Source organism: Ammospiza nelsoni, chromosome 4, assembly GCF_027579445.1.
Source record: "Ammospiza nelsoni isolate bAmmNel1 chromosome 4, bAmmNel1.pri, whole genome shotgun sequence".
Taxonomy (NCBI): Eukaryota; Metazoa; Chordata; class Aves; order Passeriformes; family Passerellidae; genus Ammospiza; species Ammospiza nelsoni.
The window spans coordinates 47,608,979-47,629,409 of NC_080636.1; positions in this window are offsets into that span (position 1 = coordinate 47,608,979).

Genomic DNA, 20,431 nt, shown 5'->3' on the forward strand with positions numbered 1-20,431 from the left:
GAGTCTTGGGAAGTTTTCCAAATTTTATCCACAGGGTGCCTGAAGGCTTTAATAAGGTCCATGCAGATAAGTCACACAAAAAAAAAATTAGCTCAAAGTTATCATTAGATGTTGTCATATATAGCAAGAGTTCCATATTGGCAGAGTTTTATACTTTCTTAACGTTTCTCACAGTCTTCTCCTCTAAGCACTGACTTTCTTCCCCTCGCAGCAACCAACCAGCCCACTCTTTTATAGCACTCTTCTTATTATTGGCTACAGCTGTGGCCTGTTAAAGTCAGGCCTGCTCCTAATCTTTAGTAATTAACCCAGCTGCAACTCTTTAGGGAGTAAGATTACTTTCTATACTACCTTTATCTATACTACCTTTATATTTTTATATTCTGCTGTAAAAGATGGAGATTAAAGCTTTAATGCTGGAGCAGGCCTGGCTGGGAAACTGAAATAGGGAATTAACGCAAGGAAAAATATTTACCCCTCTACACCTCTGAACTTATTTGTTTTCTAAAGGACACTATTATTCACATTCTCTGTAAAAGAAACGTGCACTTTCTTCTCACAAAAATATTTTTATGTTTGACTACACTTATTTTTAAACTCTTATTAATACAGGGCAGAATGTGTCCCAGAACAACCAAAATAAGACAGAGGGAGAAATTATTTCTATTCTTAGAGTAATACTTCAACTTCAAGTTACCAGGTTTGAAATAGAAAAGCCAGGATAGCCAAAACTCTGGGTCTTGTTCCAATTCCATTGGTGGGCAGGAAATGGAGAGGCTTTAAGGCTACTTGTGCAACAGAAAAAAATCAAGTGCAGAATTTATGCCACACAGTATTTTTAAGCAAAGGTCAGCTTAAGTCCAAAATGTTGAACTAAAATATGAGCCCCTGTGTGTATTTCTAAGCTGTGATTTAACAGCTTTGCTTTGCCTTAGTTCAGCCAGCAGCACTGTAGTTTTCTCTTTGTTCCTTCTTTTGTTAATGTGGCAAGAGTAAGAACTATTTCCAAAACTGGTAACAAAGAGTAATTTTAGCAATTAGTGCCAACAATTCATATAAATTTAAGATTTAGATTTGTTCTGTTTTCTGATCCCTCTATTTTTATGCCTGAGCATTATTTTTTCAGCATTATTTCACTTGGTTCAAGGAAATTAGTTCTCAGGCTCTCACCATGCCTTGCATGTGGACAATGCACTGAGTCACTGCATCCCAGCCTGGGACTGTGGAAAATGGGTGCCAGGATGTTCTCTTTTTAGGTGGCCTCTTGGTGTTATGTGCAAGTTTGTGACCCCTGAGTGCAGCTCCCTGGAAGTAGGGCTGTTGCCTGGGTGTGACAGGGACTGGTGGTGGCTGCTGTAGGTTAGTGCTGACGTGAGCTTTGTGGATTCTCACAGCACCCCTGCCTGATTGCCTGCTGCTTTTTTGAAGATTGCATTTTTGGGATGTTTGCCTCTGATGCTGATTTCCATCACCAGTTTCATTCCTTCCATTGCCTCCCATGACCTTTTGGGGGAGTGTCTATAAATTAGGTCTTGATATTTTTCCCCTGCTTTCTTTTCATTCTCTCTCTTCTTAAAGGAGTTTTTTCCTTCATTTTCTTTCCAATAAGGAATGATGCCGAATCGCTTTTCTCAGCCCTTCCTTCTGTACCCTGATTTCACACAATAAAATATATTTGACATTTGAAATTTATTTGTAGAAATCACTTTTAAAAGGGTAAACTAATAATGAAAGCTTCAAGATACCTTAGCCACACAAACCTAAAAGCTCATGTCATAGGAGAAATTAATTGATTAGTTACCTTCGTCTTCTGTAAGCCAGTTGATCTGAAGCACCAGGAAAGCCTCTCCTGACACACTGAGCCATTCTTGGGGCAGTTTGAGATTAACAGATGAAATATAATGCACTGCAACACAATTCAGTACCTTTAAAGCAGAGTAACAAAATGACTGTAATATCTAGATTCACATTTTGCAGGCTGGGGCTAAATCAAAGGGTTGTTTCACTCCTGTCTGCTCTGTAACATACCAGATGTTCATTTCCTTTTTGGGGCAAAGCTGGCAGCTTTTGATGGTGTTATGTATATGCACACAGCAAGAATGGCCCAGGCTTCAATGTTGTCTCTAGGGTGTAACTTTTCAATCTTGCTCAAAATTTTTCTCATGGTCTAGAAAACAGAGAGTATTTCGTCCCTCATTCTTCCCAGCATTTGATGTTGCATCTCTAGTTATCAGCATGGCAACTGAAAAGACATTTTTTAAATGTTGTCCCATTATACAACTTTCAAGTTAAGGAAAGTTACATCCTCTATGCTTTAACTTGTTTTACATTGGGTGGCATGACCATTCACATCAGTATGTTTATTTTCATGCCTGAAATTCCAAGACTTTCTTTGTAAGCAAAGAGGAATAGTTGAGTAAAAGCACTGTCTTTAAATTATTTATGCCTCTTCTGCTTTGCCGTGGAAGTTGCTTCTCTGAACACTGTTCTAAAAGCTCCCAAGTAATTTAGCCCATTGCTTTATCTTTGGGTGATGCCATCCAAGGGTCAAAGAAAAGCTGACGTTGAAGCTGCCAGAATTTGTTTAGACAGAATCAGAAAGCTGCTGGGTACCTGATACTATTTAACAAAAGCAAAAGTATGACTATGAATATTCATAGTCTTTTCTGGGACTTAAGCCATTTACCTTGTTAGGGCAGCCCTGGCATTTTTCAGGGGAATGGAGCAGTCACTGCCCAACTGACATTAAATGACACTCACAGGTATGCCCCCTCTAAGAGCCCTGCAACAACCCAGTAAGCAGAATCAGGCATTCACCAACGGAGCTGGAAGCTGATTCAGTGGCATCAGTTACTTGAGGAGACAATTCATTTAATCAGGAGGCTCTAAAGAGCCCTTCCATAGCCTTATCAGATTGAAAAGCCCTTGTCAGGCAATCGTCTTGCAGGGAGTTCTGTAGCAATACCAGGGAATTGTTTTCCTGGTGCTGTGTTTGATATCCAAGGAGACTGCAGTGTGCAGCCATGGGCATCTCACATCTTTGGTGGACCAAGAGCAGCATGCTAATCAAATCAGAATTCCAAATATTTCCCTTTTGCTCCCAGCTGAGACAACAATTGCAAATAAATAGAAAAGAGAAAAGCACATTGCTACCACTCTGTGTATTGTGAAACTTTATTCTGTCTTCAGCTCTGCTTTAGTGAGGAGTTTGAAGTTGCTGGAGCTGTGAGGATATCAATGGTTGATTTATGCTTCTTCTAAATAACATCAGCATTTACTATAAGAGTTCATTCTAGATTACATTAACAACAAACAAACACTGAGCTTAGAGATAAAGAAATATAAATATTCCTTATGCAAAATTCTCAGAACACTCTAAAAACTCACTTCAACAAACCAGAAGCTGCTGGGTCAAAACACCCACATCCTTTAACTTCAGGGCAAAATCTTAAATTCTTTGGTTCTTTTCATCTGAGGATAAAATCACAGAAACTTAGTTCAGAAAACAAACAAATATTAATAATTTGTTTTAAGTACATAATTTGCCAGATTTGGAAGTCGCTTGTTATCAATTACAGAATTAATTTATTCCATACTTGACCTTTCAGTACTCAGTGTCTGTTTAACTTCCAAAGCATATTTATTCAAGGAGTTTCACTGAACATTGCCTGTCTTCCAAAGGAGTTCCCCATTCCGTGGTGCACCCAAAAACTGATTCTCAAACAGGTCCCTTAATTGAGGAAATTATCATTGCTCCATGAATAATTTACTGTTGTCTGGATCTGTGCACCCAGATCTTATGTGAATATAAGAAAAATGTAGAAAGATCAATATATTCTTAATTCAATCCCTAAACAAAATGCAAAGGAAAACATAACTTACCTTACCTAAAGGATATGCTGTCATATTCCTCTAAACTAAGTGATATCATTTTCACTTTGATCAGCAGTCAGAGTAGACTATGAGAATACCAACAAATCATGTTCATTTTTATTCGTTTCTTCAAACTGTCACTTTCATAAACTCTTTCCTCCTGGTGTAATTAATGAGTGTGACTGTAAATTACCACTGACAATAAAATCTGCATTTTAGATATGAGTGTTATTTAGCCAGATTCTCAGGACTGTTCTTGTGCCTCTCATTCAGACCTATTGTATTATCCTGTGAGGAAACAGGCATCAAACACACAAAATTAACAGTGATTTCAGCGAGCCCAAGGTATAGCTTGTAGAAACCAAAAACTTGCTGAAATTCTTCTATTAAAAGTGTTTTCAGACAGGACAAAACATCCTATTTCTGTGAAAAACTGGTACTTTTAATTTCAGAAAATGACAGGTGAAAACAAGCAAAGAGAAAGGGATTCCATGAGATCCCATTGCTGGAATGGGATCCTAGCAGTCTGTAAAACACACAGTAAGCAGTATCAGGCATTCACCATCGGAGTGCCCTTGTGTTGCACCTGCAACATTGCACATGTTTTTTCACAAAATCCTTCCTTTATTATTTTAAAATCCCACCTTTCTACCCCACATCACTTGCTGGATTTGCACACGTGAAACTTTATTGTGCTACTGCTTCCTTTTTTCATTAGGGATTTTTTTGGCATGGATTATAACTTCCTTACTCTTAAGAAAATGTGCTTTGCTATGATCAGTTCACTGAACCCACTAATAACCTGTGCCTTGCTTCAGGGCAGTATTTGGATGCCCCTAAAGACCCTGGACATCCTCCCAGCTCCCTGCCATGGCCCCAGTGCCACCACATGCACCACAGGTGACAGCAATATCCAGCGGTGCCGAGCTCTTTCTCCCCATCTTGTTTCTGGCCAGTTGCATTCTTGATTTATGCTGGATTTTATTGTGTGTCTCCAGCCCTATAAATAGTTATCTGCCGGGTAACTAGAAGCAGCTGTGTCCATTCCTCCAGTGCTCATATCTTACATTTCACACACTGCATTTTGTGCTGTTCTGCTGGTAATAAATGGCGTCAGATGGTAGGTTAGCTTTAAGCTTTAAAATTTCTCTTATTTTTAGTTATTCCGGCTCTCAAAAGAAGTGCATTATGCTGAAACACACTATTATTAGACTTTTTGTGCTAGATGTATAGGCATATAGTATAAGCCTTTTGTCTAGGCAATCTAAAACCCATTTTGAACATATAATGAGAAGTATTTACCAAGTAAAGTTTCTTTTTTAAATTGGAGACCCCATTCCTGGCACTACTAATTATCTAGAAGAATGAACTGCCTCACAGCAAGTGGGTGTTACACTCTGTTGCCAGAGAAAGAGGTGCAAGCACATTCTTTTTGGTGGTTCGTGACTATTTTTAACTTTAATTTCCTTTGTAATTATTTCCTTTCCTGGATTCATAAATCTGCAGTAGCCTGTTATATAAATCTCAGCTATCCCATGTTTACAAATAATTCTGGCTTATACTCCATGTTCTTTGCACTTTGGAAATTCCCACAGACTTGAAGTTTGGGTGTACAAAGACAGACATAGGGGTATCACCCCATGTTTAATACCAGCTCTGCACAATAAGTCTTTTTTAATAGCAAATATCCACCTACATTTCTTTTCAACCTCCTCCAGGGTTTTTGTTGGAGAAGCCACTTTTCACTTGGTGTCTCGATGACTGCTGTGTGGCAGGACCATACTGAGACTTTGTGGAGTTTATTCCTTTCATTACTTGTTCATTTTTTGGTTTAAAAGTGAAAAGGATGGAGGAATCCAGCAGTGCACAAATATATGCACAAATATAACATGGATTTTAAGGGGTGATATAATTGTGCCACTCAGGGAATAATGATGCTTAAGTGCAGATTTTAGGAAAATGATTTAGGGGTGAAAGAAGACATGTGAAGGTAATAATTGTGGCACAAAAACCAGACCCAAGGCTGTCAAAATTGTGCTTGTGGAGAGCCATTAAACACAGGAAACAGTGATGGTTGATTATTGTAAATTACTGTGCAGTGCAACTTACCTGTGTTCAGTGCTTGAAATCTTGTACCCTAAGTGACCAAGGACTTTGGAAGTTGCCTAGGAGATCCTCTGGCTCATTATACACCTCTAATGTCATCTTTTCCCAATCTTTTTGGGTAGATGCTTGGCAGGATTACTTTGAGGCATAGAGGTGACCACACTCAGCTAGAGCAGTGCCTGCTGCTGTGAATGGGTTAAGTGACTTCTTTACCTGGATTTTCCAGGTCTCCTGTGCTTTCCAGGGTTAATGGGAAAAATAAAACCTGTAAGGACTGTGTCTTAATTCACTGTGGACACCTTCACTTCCAAATGTTGCAGTGTCAAATTGCAAAGTTCCTGCATCTTACCTTCCAGCTTCAGTGTGAGCAAGGCGACTTTAAAAATGTCACTAAAATAACAAGCAGCAGTAGAAATGGAAGAGGAAAGGCTTCAAGACATACTGCATCCAGGGAATAAATTAATGAGGTGTCAGATGACCATGGGGAGCTCCCAAGCCCTCAGCTTGGAGAGTGGGATCATGCCAGGAGAGAGCAGAGCAGCACATGTGAGGCTTGCTCCTGTTCTCAGTGGAATCACTGGAAGTTGTGACCATGGCATCCATGGAGGCAGGGTACATGCCATGAATATTCCCCAGAGACCCTGAGGAAGTGTGGCTGACACTTTCACAGTGTAATCACTGCAGATCCCACCTGGCTCATGCACAAAACAGTGCAAATAAATATAATGTTACTGGTAATAAAATATGGTGATGGAAACTGGCTGATGGTAACACTTAGCATTGCTAATACACAGCTCACAAGCTTGGAGACACATGATTTTGGCGATTTTAACTAATAAATACTTCACTAATTATATTTACAAGGAGAAAGTAATTTATAATATATCACATTTGCATTCATTAAACTAAGCAACTTCCCTGATTATATTCTGACTATTCTGCTGTTTGCCACCCTGCAAGTGTGAGGTGGTTTTTGCCTTCAAATAAAATCAGCTCTTCATTTTTTCCATCTCATGGGTAGCTTGCAAATGACAGCTCAACATTTTCTGTTTGCACAGTGAGTCCTCTCCATCTACCTGAGCCATCCTTGAAAACAGTCAACACCAGCAGGTGCCCTTGAGCCACAGGTCAAAGTTATTGAAACTGTTGTTGTTGAAAAGAGAGCACTGCTCACCATTCCTGTGCTGCCTCAAGAGCTGTTATCTGAAATCCTGGATGCTCCCTATGGCAGTGGCCAGAATGGGGAGATAGGGAAGCACTATCTTCTGGCAGAAGGAGCTGCACAGTTTCCCTTTCAGCCTGCAGTCATCCCACTTCCCTGGCTCAACACGTGCACAGGAAAGGGTTTGTTGATACACTTTGAAATGTGTTTATGGAGTTTACACTTTTATTTTTATTCAATTTACATTTGCAAGAGGCAGGGAAGGAAACCAAAAATCATATCTACTATGAAAAGTGTTTTCAGTATTAACTGTGCAAGGTAAGAAACTCTGCTCCTACCAGATTTTACAAGAGAGACTTCAAAATCTTTAGAAACAGGGCTTCTGCTAAACTGGCAATATTCCTTTGACTTTGACCATATTAATCATTGCTTTTGCAGACTTAGCAAAAAGGAAAACTGCTGGCTTTAACACCAGCACTCCCACAAAAGAACAAGCCTACTCTCTTTTGGCCTAGTGCAATGTAGATGCCAGCTTAGTATTTCAATCTAAGAACAAGCATCTCCATCAGCCCAGAGTCAGCCCTTCCTGGCAGGGAGCAGCCCTGGATCAAATGGTATCCCCTAGTTGCATTTCTCTTTGTCACTGTCACCACAGACACATCCTCTGAAAGCAAAGGGCCCAAGAGTGATGCAGCTGACTGCTGAGCAGGGGGCATCATTCAAGCACCAAAATGGCTTTTTGACCAGCCAAGCTCCTGGAGTTGTTTCTTAATCAGCTCTTTTAATACTTTGTATTGATTACGGATTTAATCTGAAGCCTGCTAACACCAGTAAGGACAGGCTGTGCCACAGGGCTCTGATGATGATGACAGAAGTGATGGAAGTAGTATAACTCTCTGCAAACACCTGAGTCCTCCTGAATACTCATTTGTTTTTTTACTATTTGCTCTCAATTTTCTACATGTTTCCCTCTTTGACACTTGCTGCTGCATCTCCCACCTGCCCTTCTCCAGCTCTCTGGGTGTATCTTATGCAGAGGGATGGAGGAGGTTGGTGCTGACAGATTGGAAAGAGGCAGGGAGAGCAGGAACAAGGAGAAACTGCACACCAGCAGAGCAGTGAGCTTCTGACAGGGTGACTTGGCAGCTCCTGCTCCCCTGTCCAAGGTGGATATAACTTCTGCAGAAGCAAGACAGTAGAGGAGTTATGATGAGGGCAGGGAGCTCAGAAAGGGCTTGGAAACCATACCTGGATGGTTTCCAGCTGTGTTGTTCATCTGTCTTCTGAACAAGCAACCCCAGATTGGGACCTTGGCTCGGCCTTTTGGTGGTATTAGCAGTTTTCCAGCTCCCAGGGCACACAGGCCTCAGTGTGGGTCTGACAGGGACTTAGAGGTGACGCCTGCTCTGCCTAGCAGGGGCATGTGCTGAAAACTTGCAGCTCTGATCTATCAGTCCCAAGTGAGGGTATCAGCAGGAGTGCTGGGCTGAAAATACCCCAGTTTCTCTCCCAGCAAAGCTGTGTCTGGTGCACAACTGAAATGAGCTGTGAGCACACACAGCACAGCCCTTGATCTCACAGTTGAGACCTAATGACCTTGAGAAAATGAGCACTGAGCTTCTTTCCTACTTCCTCAGTCACCTCTGAGGGTCACCTTTGCCTCAGGCCAGCCACAGCAGCAGCAAAGATGAAAAATCACTTTAAAACAGAGTTCTTGTGTTTTACAACAATATTGAGCTCTTTGGGCATTTCTCTCTGGGAATGAAAAGATTTTGACCTAAGAGTTGAAATTGAGCATGATTTTAATTTTAGTGACAGAATAATAAAAGCTGATAACACCTGTAGGTACCAGCAGAATTCAGTATACTCAGAAGGGCTGCTCTTTGGGGTTGAGGGTTATGGTGGATATTTGTTTGAGGGTGTGTGCTCTGTTTATATTTTAGACTCAGGCAAGGGAGTCCACTCTTGTGTGTGCTGTTTTGTTTTTCTTGCCTGAACTGCAGTGCTGTGTATTTTAAATTCAAAAAGTGGAAACTCCAGCATGTACTTCAAAAGATTATCATGTATTGTTTTAAATTCTGTGCTGGACCTACAAGAAAGTATCAGCAGCTCTCTGAGCTGTGGGAGTCCTTCCTCAGGAGCTGCCCTGGCCCAGCTCCAGTAACAAAGTGCCTACCAGAACCTTCTGTTCAGCTAAGAACTTCCTCAAGTTCCCAGTTGAACTTTATCAATGCCTTACTGATACCCAGGTCCTGTAAAACACAAAGACATGCCATATTGAATTAAACATGTTTCTCTGGCATGTGCAATGTTAAGGGACAATTGCTCAGGCAATTTCACTTACGGTTTCAGTAAGAGCTTTCATAAAAAATTCTGGTATTGGTGGGCCCACATCGCCTCAAACATCAGCTTTATGCTTTTATGCTTTTCAAGCTTTTAAGATGCTGCTTCTGTAGAGTCTCTGGCTTTACCCAGACTGATAAGGAGCCTCTAAAGCAACCTGTATTGATTCCAGCCTGACAAAGGTAGCACTGGCAGCAGCATTAGGTGTCCTTCAGATGATCTATGCACAAAGTCTCTCCCATTTGTCACCAGCAGCTGCTTGAGGGCAGTTCCATCCCCACAGCTCAGCCAGGGAGCAGATTACATGAACTCTCCTCAGCCATTGCAGTGTTAAATCAGCCCAGCTGCTTCAGGCAGCCACAGCAGCAGCAGCACAGATCAGAATGGGCTGACTGCAGCAGTGGTGTTGGTGAGGAGCCCTCCAGAGATTCACTCCCCTGGTGAACTGCTGGGCTGAGCTCTGGCACAGCACTAACAGGCAGCTCTGTGTGTCTAAAGCTGCCACCACCTTCCCAGCAAGGATTGTCAGAACACAGCCTTAGGACAGGAAATGCTAAAATTGCTGTTGGGATTTAAACCCAGGGATCACCTTCTCAGGTGATAATGCCATCTCTCACCAAAGTGCTCCAGAGCCTTTTCTACGTGCATGTCCCTGACAGTGGGTTCTTTAAAGGGCGAAAGGTTCCTGCAAATCCTCTGAGTACTAGAGGACTCATCGCCACTAGCACCACTGACAGGACTTACCTTAGACTCAGATGCAAAAAATCATAATTAAACTGAAGAACAGCCCTGCAGTCCTCTGTGTGTAATCCCTAGCTCAGTAATTCCTTCTGCAAAACTGACTCTTTTCTCATTAGATACAAACAGAACTGGCCCAAGTTCATTTTCTGCATAGTAACTGAAAACTTGTGATAAACCCCCGATATATTTGGCAGTATCAGTAGGTGAGCAGGTCTGCTGGCACTTATGTGCTCCCAAGCAGCATGTGGCCCTTAGATAGGGCTTTCTGGAAATGAGCTTTCCCACCACAGGACCTACATACCACACTCCAGGCTGGCAGTATTTGCTTTCCCTTCCAGTCTCATGGTTTGTAAATTCTTCTCATAGCTCCTGACTCTCACAGGATGATACACACCACCAGGTAGGTTTTTTCCCAACTGTAGCTGTACTTTTATATTTCTCACCTGGTCTGACTGCATCTTGTAGGTTCATCTCATTATCTTTGCAGCCTATGAAAGAGAAAAGAAAATGCTGAATCCCTCATTCACTGTACCCCAGAACTCCTCAATTTGCTGGTCTTTAATTAAAAATTGACCTGTTTGCAAGTTCAGAAGAAATAAAAACTACATTGACAAAAGAAGAAAAACAGTTTTTTCCACCTTTTAAAATTTCTCACAAGTTAATTACCACTGTCAATCTATAATCAGAAAGAAGAAGGGCAAATTTTATTTTGTTCTTATTGAACCACATAGAAAGACTGAATTTTATTATGATACAAAAGGAAAGAATTTGTCATCATTAACTGTAATGTTTTCGGGAAGGAGGTTAGATAGGAGACTTAGCATCATTAAAGGTTTTTATCTAAAGATTTCCTGCCTCAAGTAATTGTTCTGAAGAAGTAAACACACAGAGAGATTATGTCATTAAGTCTCTTTAATGAAGTTCTGTGGTAAGTGCTGTTTTGTAGGCTCATTTGAAGATTTTTTTGAAAAAAATCTCTGGGGTTTTGTTTATTTACTTATTTTGCAGATACTGTGCAAAACTGTGACTAAATAATAAATTTTGTGTTCACTCTATTGCTACTAGCTTAGTTCTTTGAAATCAAATGGGATGGCTGTTATGAGGCTCCTTTCTTTAATTACCAGTGGAGCCTCAGGAAGCTAACACAGATACAGCAAATTTGGTTAAAAAGATGATTTTTTAAATTCTCATTTATAATATTAATTTCTAAGCATAAGCATCTGGTTAAACTGCTGCACATGTCTGTGCAGGGCTGTAAAACTGTGTGGTTTATACAAAATGCCTATGAAGGATCACCTACTCAGACATTATCAGTATTCTTTGTTGAATTACTCTGAATATTCCTCCCATTCACTGGGCAGTTCCTAACACTGCAGTGTCTGCATTTCTCTTTCTGAGAATTAATCCACATATTACACATAACCCTGACTTAGGCAATTTATTCTTTCTGGGTTCCCATAGCTTGAAATACTGAAGCAGATTAACAGAGACCAGTTCCTCAACATTAGATATATGTGTATTTTCAACTTTTATGGAGACTACAAAGAAATTTCTGTAGGTACTCTTCCTATCAGCAAATCTGCAGCACTTTTGTCTTTTTATCTGGTAGTACAACATTCTAATTTCAAAAGCAACTTTAAAGTGTTTTCCCAAAGAGATTTCTCCTCAGGTCCCTCAGTAAGATGTTTCTCTGAAGGAATCTCATGAGAACTTGTTGCCTGCTCTTGTACAGCAGGCATGGTCTATTAGAAATTAATTTAAACCATTTTCCAGAATGGAGCTGCATTCTAGCAGCTATTGGTGGTGCAAGTAATGCTCCATTGTGTCACCAATGAACTGCGTGATTATACAATTATTTTTCCTTTAGTGTAGAACCTGACCCTCTAACAAAGTTTTGACCCTTCTTAATTTGTGGGGCAGTGTAAAGCTTGTCTTTACTGACTTCATTATGATATTACTTCTCACCTGAAACTCTTTTGGAAGCATGGAAAGTGAGGGGAAATAATCTGCCATTTCCTTTCTCGTTGCACTCTTCAGTGGAATTGCTGTTAGGAAACCTGTAATGCCAATGATTTTTCAAGTCCTCCCATCTTTTTCAAGATTTCCATGGAGTGTGGTCTCTTTTTCAACACATACATATGCAGAAAACTAGGTAAAAACTCGTGAAGGTAACAAAATTGTGATGAAAGGAATCTTATCACTTTGGAAAATACCTGTTTGCCAGAGTTAGATTCACATGAAAACAACACCTTGCTAAACATGTGACAAAGAATGCATTCTCTTTCCATACACCAGCATAAAGAATATTATTTCCCCCACCCAAACTTACACATGGGAAATTAATAAAAGAAGAGAATTGTTTTATTAACACCTTCTGCTTCCAAGTACCTCTGCAGGACCTGCACCATTAGTGAGGACATCATGGAAGAGGCTTGAGTGAAGGAGGTCAGAAGAACTGCAGCAAAAGCTACATTATTCCTCCCTTACAGAAGCTCTAAGGCTCTCTGCTCCAATTTCAATTTTCCACTTTTCCTGCTTCTTCATTCCCAAAGGCACATTAAAGAAGAGGGAGCATTTGTTCTCTGTGTGTTTCTTTCTGAATAATGAGCGATCATTTGTGTTATATGATTAGGGCTTGCTACATTCCAAATTAATTAAAAATTAAAGAGAAAAAAAGAAAAGGAGGAAAATTTTAGCATCTACAGGGTCGAATACCTTGGACAACACAGCTGCAGAGTTGTGTGGTGTGGGATGACTGCTCTTGGCTTTTGATGCTGTGGGCATGTGAAGGAGGCCTCAGCCATGGTGGTTTGAGTAATCAAGTTCTCAGGATAAAGCCCGAGAATTTTACCCTTCTCAGGATAAAGCTTGTGCAATTTCTTGGGAGGCTGAGCCAAGGTACTGCAGGGCCCTGTTCTCTGAGGTAAGGCTCCTTTGGAACAGTACAATATGCTCTTTGAGGTGTTTTGTTAATAGCATCCCAGCACGCAGGTAGGACGTAGCTCTCCTCCCACAAAGCAAAATTACAGGAACAATTAATAAAAGGTCTCCAATTCAGGGGATTATTCTGCCTGTGACTTAAGCCTGAGGAGGATCATTATCACCAGCCAGCAGAGGATCTATAAATAACCCATGGAGCTCAGTTTAGCCTCTCAGGGGGAATTCAGAGCTTTGTCTAAGTGTGGTTTGAGGCAAATATTATCATAAAGCAACTTATTGTTTTACTTCACAGTGGTGAGGAAATCAGCGTTTCTTATTATCAGGACAACTGACATTATTCCAGCCTGTCACCAAGACTTGTGGCAGATCAGGGAAAAAGAGTGAGGCAAAACTGCAATTCCCCAGCAAGCACCTTTCTCAGAAAAGGGGAGAAGAGGATACCCTAATTCTGAAAATGCTCACTGACAGTTGTGGAAGCAGGCCCAATCCACCCCTTCATGGACAGGTAGAGCAGGAACAGCAGGCAGGCTCCTCTTCCACACCAGAAATGCTGTTTTCATAAAAATTTCTTTCATGTCTTCCTATACAGGCTGTGCACACATTCTGTCTGGCCGAGTATTTTGCATCTCCCTCAGCTGGGTGGTCAGGAGATGAAGACTTGCAGGCCTTATCAGATGGTGAAGTTATGCTATTAATTTAGTTTGTACATTCAACCCCATGCCTGGTGATGTGGTCCTTGCTTTAGTGAAAAAATGTTGCATGCCTGCCAGTGAAAACATACAATATTTTTCTTGCTAAAACAGTGATATTACCTCCAGAAATGTTGATAAATCCATACACAAAAGCAAAGCAGTCCAATACCATGCTGCTAGAACTATGATGCCTTAAAAATAATGCTTGAGTAGGCTAGTTCTTCTATTTTTATCAATTCAACATTATTTACTTGTTATTAATGGCAACAGAAATTATTTTATTATTCTTAAGAACACAACCTCTCTGTTTTATCTGTCTAAAGATACTGAAGCAGCCTGATACTTCCCTTATGTATGAGCAGCAGCCAAGGGGTAACTGAGGAGAAAAAAGGGAGGCTTATAAATGGATGTGCTACCCCTGGAAGGGTTCAAGGCCAGGTTGGACAGGGCTTGGAGCAACCTGATCTGCTGGAAGCTGTTCCTGCCTAAGGCAGGGGGTTGGAACCAGGTGATTTTAAGGTCCCTTCCAAACCAAACTATTCCATGATTCTCTGCAAAATACCTTTTTCTACATGTCAAAACTGTACCACTCTACCTGGAAAATAGATACATAATCCATCCAGTGTGAAAATAATTATTTATATACCAGTCTATGAAAATAAGTGGATAAAGCACTCTCATTGTGAGGTCTCTGTAGGGAAACTGGCCTTGAAGCTTATGATTTCAAAAGATTGTGATAATGAGGTGCCATGGTTGCACTCAGAATAGGTCAAATTAGGTTAGAATGGTTTCAGTCAAAAAATCCATTTATGATCGACACATTGCACAATGAAATTAAAAATGAAAATAATAAGAGGAAGAGCAAGAGCTTACTTAGCAGTTTCAGGGCCCTGAGTGCACCAAGAGAACAAATTACACAGTTGCCATTTTGTAAATTAAATCTACTTTTTCATGGCAATGGAAAAATAATTTTAAAAATTCAACTTTCCAACATTGCTACATTTTAGCAATATGGAGGTAATTTACAGAATTTGTGGAATCTCAATTTCTGGGCATGTGTTAGAACAGGCTATACAAATATCTGTGTGAGTTACTACACTTGATCCAGAGAACAGAATTTATGGCTGGGATTTTACACAGCCCTACATATCTGTGATTTCATAGACCTCTATTGCAGCAAAGCAGATTTTTATTTAAATGTGGTATCCCCTAATCAACCCCTGCCATATTATATTATTTACCTTAATGGTTTTGTAGGTAAGAAAGCTTGATGCATAATTTATAAGTTGTTCTGTACACTAGTAATGGATGTATATGAAAACACATTTTCCACAACCTAGGTAAGAGACTCTCACCACATTTGGCCAACTTATTGACCTTGCTGTCTCAAAAGGCAGGAGAGGAAATGCACTCAAAAAGCAGCCAGGCTAAATGGAGTGACCTGTACATGTTCTGTATTTCATAATCTGAAAGACCAGTTGTATTTACTGTTACTGCAATCCCAACACAAAAATGTATTCCCAGAAGCATTCTCTGGAGTAGAGCACAGTGACTGCTAATACAGCAGCAAGATGGCCAATCCAAATTCAGAGCAAAGGAGCTGGGCAATGACCCAAATATATTTGCCTGAGCTGTGACTTGGTGAATGAGAAATGAACATTTTTGTTGGTTAAGAGCAGCTCTCGCACAGAATGTTTTATTTGCCTTATGCCCAGCCTGGCCTGATTGTAGATGTATGTCAAAGTCCTTTTTTATCCCTGAAAATTAATGAAAATTATTTAATTTCTCATGCACTGATAAAGAGGTATGCATCTTTTATATCAGCTACTATTTTTTGCTTTTTGCCAATGCTTTACTTAAAAGCTCATAAAACTAATGGGTTTGTTCTAATAAAAAGGAAAGCCCTTGAGACCTCATATTCCCTGGCTGCACAGAGCTGCACAGATGAGGGCAAGCTTCTCATAAATCCCTTCAAGCTGAAAGATGTAGTAAAACTTAGGCTTTACTGTGTTTTGGAAGCCAGGAGGCATTTGCAGGCATCTGCAGCATCAAGGGACGTACCTGTTTACCTCCATGCTCCAAAGAAACATGTTCAGAAAGCAGCAGGAATCATCAACCCTGGAAACTTGAGAAGAAACCTCGTCATGTAACTGTCTTGGTTTATTATCCACTTTTTTCTTTGCTACCTCCACTTTCAGGGTTCTCAGAGATGACTTCAGTTTGGGCCCAAGCAGTCATCAGTATGAAAAACTACTACTTTTCCAGCTCTCACAGAATCCTGCCTGTCCTGTGACAGGGAAGTGGTTATTTGTGACAGCTTGTGCCTTTCCAGTGTCTTCTCTGGTTTCTGCAAAGGGAAGAAATTATCATAATCTCTTTACAGCTGCCAGCTATGACTGCTTTTGAAAGCACTTGCAAACCTTTTCTAGTGAAAAGAGGTACAGGCAGATCATCTGGCCCTAAACTTGTTATGAACTTAACATTTGGAGTAGTGGCTACACCACAGCAATTATTTATGTTCTTTAAGCTCTTTGGAAAAAAAATGAAGCACTCTGTAAGCATTAAACATCTGTTCATATGGCAACACGAGCATTCCCAGAGGAGTGCTTGCACAACGTGAAAGGTCTAAAATGCAAACAATTTTTAGAAGCACCAAATTCAGGTGGACTCAGGTCTCCTGTCTCAGGCACTTTGCCCACAGGCCCTGCTCAGCAGTGCCCACTTGTCACATTCACATCACTCTGACAAGTGAAGCTCCCTGGATGAGTTGGGATTATCAGGAAGAAGGAAGCTGAACACCCCAAGCCTTGAATAGAAATCCAAGGTGGCTTTTGTTCTTGGGACCTTTTCACCTTCTCCCTGATGTCCTCTACCTGTGTTTTCCCTGAGGAAGTGTGCAAGTCTGATAGAAATCAAAACCTTGCAGTTACCCTTTTGGCATTTAAACCCCCACTTCCAGCAGTGGATTCTGGTAGAGCTGCTATCTCCAAGTTCTTACCATGCCTCTAATATGCCTGTGATAATACAGAAAAACTTAGAGGAAGCCAGTAAAGCAATCCCTCTCAGAGCTTTCCCTTTCTGACCACAATGTACCAGCTGACCTCAGGGACCAAATGTAGGTGGCTAAACTGGAAAGCCACTTAGATTCCCTTGTTACATTCCCTAATGCAGGCATTTAGAGTGATTGTTTGGAAGAGCTGCTCCTTTTCTGCACTGATACATAAGGGAGGTAGGAAGGCTCTTAATCCATTACTTAAATTAGAAGTTAGACAGTGTGATAGTCTTCTCTGCTCCTGCTATGGCTCACTGCAGGATGTCCACCTGAGCTCTGAGGCAATTTAATAATTAGGATGTAAATTGGAGGGAGATGGATTTTAAAGGCTCTTTGCCTTTAATACTGCAATAGTTATCTAGCTTGAAAAAAACACATGCACAAATCCACTGTGTTGCTGCATGCAGTCCCTAGACAACAACAATGGCGTTCAGCCATGGAAAATTATTTACTTGGACAAAGATGAAGGATTCTAGAGTAGCTTTCTAACAAAGGACAAGACAGAAGCAGGTAAACACCTAATTACTTTCAAGACAAGTCCCTTTAGATTTAGGGAGAGCATTTCGTAGCACTAATGGGTGCCCAGGCAGCAGATGCCCTGCCTTGCCCTTTTTCTAAGGGTGTAGACCTGCCACAAATAGGACAGAGTGGAAGATTATGTCATTCTGAGATACTTATCCATTCCAGCCCTGCCTCTGCTGTAAAAAGGTTTAAATGGGATTTTTTTATTTCTTAATTCTGGCTTAATTCTGATAAGAGGTTTTATGGCCGTGGGCTAGGTAGGTTTGTTGCATTACACTGGCTGAAAGGTTATAAAGACAGCCATCACTGGGAGTTACATCTCTGGTTTCCCAAGACTATTCCCTTCATTTTACCTAGAAGAACTTCTGTCACAAGACCACCATACTTCTTAGCCACACAAATTTTAACAGCTTACATTGTTATAATATAGTAATATAGTGAATAATAAATATTAAATCATGTGTCTCATAAATAAATCTGTAAATCAGAGCAATGCACCAAAAAAAATCAAGCTACATAAAATAACGAGTTTTCACAAAAATCATGCAGCTTGTAATTTTTTTATATAGGTAAGGCTCAGAAGAATATATACATTTACTTTCAATCCCAAATTTGTGTCTGGAACAACGTCCTCTGCCAGTCAGTTTTAATAGAAACATAGGATCTGCCATGCTCCATTATGCCCATGATCCATCAAGTCCAATACTGTCCCCTCTGCCTGGCAAATGCAAGATGCTTCAAAGGAAGGCAAATTGTCCATTGTGCACTTGGCCAATTTTTCAATTTGAATAGTCCATTGTGCAAAAGCCACGCCATCCTTCATGTCGAGTCCTTGTCCCATGTGGTTGCAAATGTTAAAGTAATCAAATGGCATGAATGACCCAATGTACCGCTTTAATATTTTAATAACATTTAAGGCTGTGTTTATGCTCTGGTTGGGTCTGTTTCTCTTGAACTGTCAATTGTTTTTGTGCACAATGCTGCTCACATTCATTCTCATTACCTCTCCCATTTCTATTTCAATTCAGCAGCTGAATAAATCAATAGCATTCACAAATCTCCACAATTTTGGGCCAGTATTAAAAAATCACTTCTGATTTTAAATAGACATTAGAGGATATTTCTATTAAACAGCTACAAACAGGATGCACTGGTCAGAGCCTTGCAGGAGTGCTCCATACAATTCCCATCATTTGAATCATATTCTGCTGCTGCTGAACTGGGTCCAGATGCCTCAGTAAGAACTACTGATAATTATTGCTGCATTGCGTGGGGATGGCAGCAGAGGGAAAAGAGGAAAGATGGGCAAAGTAAAGGAATATAAGTAGGGAACTTACATGGGAACAAGCAAGCTTTATGTGCCTTGGAACATAAAATTTCCTGCTTATTTTTCTTCATGGGATGTACAGTCAGGTTTAACATCTCAGTATGTGACAGGGATCTTTCAGCTCCTGCAAGTCAAGGGCATCCTTGTGCCTTGTATCTGGATTTTATTTGTGGTTTCCACAAAACTGGATGCTTGCTGATTATTTAATTTGCTGAGCATATCTAATCTAATAGGGCTGCAGGGAGACACTGCTCAGGACAGTGTCTAGCAGTCCTTTCAGGATCTAATGAGCTGTGTTGTGTTAATTGTGGGAATGTCACAGGGAAAAAAGGGCAAATACTGATATACTGAAGCTTCCTTCCCTCTGAATACCTACCTTCTTTCTGTGGTAAGATGGCTGAAGCAAGCTCTTGCCTCCTCCTCAAAATACTTCAATAATTTCCTATGTATCTCACTGGTCTGGGGACAAGTCAGTGTACCATTCTTGGCCTTTTCCAGAACACTGCTCATGTTCACAATAATTTTCACACTCCCCTTTTTACACTGCAAATGCAGATGCTACAAAGTTTAGGTATGTGAGGCTCCTGAAGTTTTCTTTTTTTAATGTAATACTGCAGTTCAGTTATTTTCTGTTGATTACATGTGTAAAAGGGATTTATTAATTTGAGAATCCAATTTTGGCCATAATGCAAATTTTTAAAATGCTTCTGTAAGTCTTTCAACATACTGGTTTTACACACAGGATGAACACCTAATGTATATTTACTCACCTGATTTTAACAAGCCCCTGAATAACCTTTGGATCTCTTCAAATGAATTCTATGCCCACATCCAAGTCCACAATGTGCAAATTCCCAGTTTTCCAAAATCTGGCTTGCAAGCACATATTTCTGTCAACAGTTTTTCCATCTGGTAAGGAAACAGTTTGTATCACTTTCCCCTTATGGGCTAATGTTGATGCTTAGAATTTCAATGTTTCAGGGCTTACTCTACCTCTGGCTATTCAGATGAATTTCCTTTGAGCTCTCTATTGGTAAGAAATCCCTGTTAGCTGAGCCTGGAAGCTTAAGGGGTGGGATTCCTCGACAAAGCCCTCACTGTTGCAGGCAGTTTCCACACAGCAGCTCTGGTAATGTAATGAAAAATACTGAAGGAGATGGAAATACCTCTATTATAGGCATGTAAATGCTTTCTGCATGAAAGATACTTCCTAGTGTCTGTCTGTCATGTTATCACAAAATACTTGGCCTTCTACTCAAGCTCTTCTGCTGAATAAGCAGCTCAGCTCTCATCCTCTGAGTTTTAATGGGAGCTGTAGTTGCAGTTTACTCCTAAAAACCAGGACAGGGATATTTGAAAAATTAATGCAGCATCTGAGGGTCTCCTGAGTTTTACCTTTTTGCCTTAATTTGTCTGAGGTACCAGTCCAGTTGGACTTGGCTCTGCTCTGAAACCCTAGGAAAATTTCTCCCAGCTTTTCATGGGTTACTGTTCCTACTGAAAGCCAAATATCAATCTCAAACTTCACTGATTGTGGTTGCAATGGGATTGACGGAATTGACCTGAACTCACAAAAAAAAAAAAAACAAAAAACCCCACAAAAACAAAACAAACAAACAAACCAAAGCAAAACCAAAAAAGACAAACAAAAAAACCAAGACAAGATCCCTAAC